Raw genomic sequence first — 4,502 nt, 5'->3', positions numbered from 1 at the left:
AACACTACAGATCACACCACTGCCTGCTGCTGTCGCGAGCCTCTCGTTTCGTACCGTGAAGTGTTACAGCAGAGGTTATAGCCGATGCTTACGGTTATAGCATGGATAAATATATAATAGGATGCGAAACTGCCGTCAGCACCATCTAGATTTGGTGCGCCCGACGTCGTAGGTGGTGAACATTAGAACTACGTGTTGGGTACATTGCTGAGAGTTCGACAGTTGGCTGTGGTACGCGGTGGAGAGCAGTCCTAGTCAGTTAGTAGCTGCGTCTTTTTGCGTACAGTGCTCACATTGTGTTTAACTTTCACTAGTGTTCAGATTATTTAAAATTTGTGCTGAAAGCAAGTTCTTAATTTTTGTGTGTTAATTACAATTATTATATTTATTTGAGTTACATTCTCTTCGTTTTTGGGCCGTCTGTAGACGGACCCATTGTGTTGTTTATTCAATATGACTTCTAATGAAAATTCGAGTGATTTCAGTGAAATTATAACTACTGCTCAGGTTCATTCAGACATCTATGATGCTGCTATAAATCCACAACTGGAAAAGAATGCCATTTCTTCGCATATTGATGAAGTTCATAACTCTTCTGGAACACGGCGTAAAGTCGGAAAAATGTCCTCACCTAGAGAAGCCGACATACATGAATTTAAATTCAAGTCAGTACATAGTAAAATGAAGGGAGTTCTTCCCCGAACTTCAGCTACTCGTTTGTATAAGAAAATGGGAACTACAGTTCCGGTGAAAACTAACAATGTTTTCCAACCACTATTAGAAGATCCAGAAATTGAAATAGATAATTCTATAAGTCAACAACCTACATCACAAATGGATTTTTCCACCACAGAAGAAAAATCTGCAAATTCCCAAAATGGAAGTCGGAAACATAAGCCACCACCCCCTATTGTGGTAACAAGTAAAGTTGATTACTTTAAGTTGCAACAAACTTTGAAGAACTCGCTTCAAATATTAGCAGAAGGGAAGTTTAGTCCTGTCGGTCTGAAACTATATGTTTCAACAAAAGATAATTTTGAGAAATTACAAGATTATTTGATTCTGCAAAAATATAATTTCTATACCTTTCCTTATAACATTTCAAAAGTATTGAAAGTTGTTCTAAAAGGACTTCCAAATGAATCCTCGTCTGAAGAAATTCTAACTGAACTTCGGAGTTTAAATTATCCTATTGAGTCAGTTCGACAATTAAGAAAAAAAGTCCAAGATGAAAACACAGGCTTAATGACATGGTTACCTATGCCAATTTGGGTCCTGACAGTAAATCAATTACAAGACAAACCCGATATTCGTCAGTTACGCAGTCTTTGCCATCTTAGAGTGGAAATTGAAGATTACATCTCCCGGCAAGGGGCGATTCAATGTTACAAGTGTCAAGGGTTTGGCCACAAGGCTCATTCATGCCACATCCAACCACGATGTGTTAAATGTGGTGAGAACCATGAATCATATTCTTGTCAAAAACCTACTTCTATTCCTGCAAAATGTGCAAATTGCCAAGGGGATCATCCTGCTAATTTTAGACAGTGTCCAAAATACCAAGCTTACGTAAATGGAGTGAAAACCAGGAATCCTACCCATAAGAAGCAGCCAGATCTTTCTGCCCAGTCTTTTCCTCCACTTCCTGTCACTCAACAGGTTATTAAAGGATTCCGAAAGGTAAATATTGATAATAATACTCGACAGGCACCAGATCAATTTGCTGACAGTTCATCTTTTCGTCAATTTTTTCATGAATTGAGAGAATCGTGGAACTTTTTAAAAACATTCAACATCAGTTATTATTTAAGATGTTTACATCAAACCTTCTTGCAAGTGAAGCAACAAAATGATATTTTTAATAAAATATCATTGTTCATTGATGGTGTTTCTAGTCTGTTTGGAAATGGAACAAAATAAACCCAGACAAACGTTACACAAGCCACTAAAAATAGTGACCTGGAATGCCAATGGAGTGACTAGGGATAAAAATGTACTTGACGACTTTTTACATCAGCATGATATAGATGTGTTTTTAATCACAGAAACTCAATTAACACCTAATAAGAGACTCAGCGTTAAAAATTATACAGTGTATCGCTCTGATGGAAGTAATGGCCCTTTTGGTGGAACAGCTATCTTAATTAAAAATTGTATTAGACATTACAGAATACAATCACCCCAGCTTACACACATATCTATAACTTTAATTGAAATTCAGTACAATAACGAAACCATTTTAATTGGATCGATGTATTGCTCTCCAAATAAGCCTTTCTTAGTTTCAGAACTTGATGCAATATCCTGTATATCAAATAATTTTATAATTGGCGGTGACTTCAACGCTAAGAACATTGAGTGGAATTCACGCGTAACAACAACCAGAGGTCGCATACTCTCAAAACATGCTGACAAGCACGGCTATCAAATCTTAGCTCCTAACAAACCTACTTTCTACCCTCAAAATGCAAATCATAAACCAGATGTACTTGATGGATTTCTTTTCAGATGTAATATTGTACCCCTGTTTATAGACACTTTACAAGAACTGTCCTCTGACCATAACCCTGTAGTTTTAATCATTGAAAGAGCAACTACTGAGAGGCTATTTCCTCAAGCTTTCTTAAGCAGCATGGATTGGTCGTCCTATCGGGGATATATTTCACAATCAATTTCTGCTAATCCATTGATTACAACAAAAGAAGACATTGATGAAGGAATTAAAATCTTTGAAAATACTTTGAAAGCAGCAAAATATGCTTCACTAGAGAAAGAACCAATACAAAGTTATCTCCATCAAAACTCGAATTTACGTCTACTAAGAATGGCTAAACAGAGAGCTCGTAAGCGCTGGCAAAAAACTAGATCACAAATTGACAAAAACGTATATAACATTATGAAAAATAGAGTGCACAAAATGGCACTAGAAATCAAAGTTTCGAAATTTGAAAAAGATGTTGCTGATGCAGGACAGTCAAATAAAATTTGGACAATCACCAAACGGTTAACCAAACATGATTCCTACTCTAAAAATCAACCTTTACATGGCAAAGATGGCCCAGTTTATAAGTCTTGTGAAAAAGCTGAACTGATAGCCGATTGTTTTGAGAACCAATTTAAACCTGCTAATGAATGTGACAGCTTAGTTGAACATTATCGCCATGTCGAGGAAACTGTCAGCACATTCCTACTATGTCCCGTATCCCAGTACATTTGTTTAACGAGCCCGTCAGAAGTCAAAACCATTATTAAACGCCTTAAACCAAAAAAGGCACCAGGTCCTGATAAAATTAACAACATGGAACTTAAAAACTTACCTAGAAAGGCACTTATGTATATTACCAAGCTTTTCAATCAGTGTATAGCTCATCGATATTTTCCAGATGCTTGGAAACTTGCATATATTACTGCCATTCCCAAACAAAAGAAAAATCCAAAGGTTCCAGCAAATCGCAGACCAATAAGTTTGATTAATGCCCTTGGCAAAGTATTCGAACGAATTCTTATGACCAGACTTCTACAAAGTGCACCAAACCTTATTCCACCCTATCAGGCTGCATATCAACAAGGTCTCTCTACAACACACCAACTGCTGCGTCTTGTTGAACAAACAACTATCGGTTTCAACAACAGAGCTACTACCGTAGCAATATTTCTCGATGTCAAAAGTGCATTTGACTCTGTGTGGCATACTGGTATAATTTATAAATTAATCCAATCAGAGGTTCCTGATGCACTGATTCATATTATTGCTGATTTTCTTCGGAACAGACGTTTCTGTGTTAAGGAAGACGGCTGTTTATCAAGACAAAAGAAAATTCAAGGAGGAGTTCCGCAAGGCTCAGTACTGGGCCCTTACTTATATTGTGCATATACTTCAGATCTTCCAGAAACTGACGTCACCTGGTTAGCCTTATATGCAGATGATACACTAGCATACACTACACATCGTAATGCCGATCTAGCCATTGGTCGACTTCAACGGCATGTCCACCTTTTAGAAGAATGGTTCCAACATTGGCGCTTAACTGTAAATACAATGAAGAGTCAAGTCATAGCCTTCAGTAGAACTCGAAGTGTACCACAAACTAAACTCACACTGTATGGTACTGCCCTTGAATTTCAGGATTCTGCTAAGTATCTTGGAATCCATTTGGACAGTCGTCTGTTATGGCATACCAACATTGCAAATATACGAGCAAAAACAATAGCAAGAATGGTACAACTGTATCCCCTTTTAAAAACACGTGCATTGTCAACATCTAAAAAAGTAACAATTTATAAATTGCTGATTAGATCAGTGCTTTTGTATGGTTCTACAGTATGGGGATACGCACCTAAGACAACATTAGATCCCATTCGAGTTGTACAAAATAAAGTATTACGTGTAATTCATAACAGCGGGTGGTACACAAGAAACGAAGAGATACATCAAGATCTAAAAGTGGAAAGTATCCCAGTTATCATTAGGAGATTCGCTGAAACATTTTATAAACAGGCAC

The sequence above is a fragment of the Periplaneta americana genome, chromosome 11, assembly GCF_040183065.1.
Source record: "Periplaneta americana isolate PAMFEO1 chromosome 11, P.americana_PAMFEO1_priV1, whole genome shotgun sequence".
In the NCBI taxonomy this organism is placed as follows: domain Eukaryota; kingdom Metazoa; phylum Arthropoda; class Insecta; order Blattodea; family Blattidae; genus Periplaneta; species Periplaneta americana.
The sequence above is the reverse complement of the archived record's forward strand: the minus strand, read 5'-3'. Positions refer to the sequence as shown.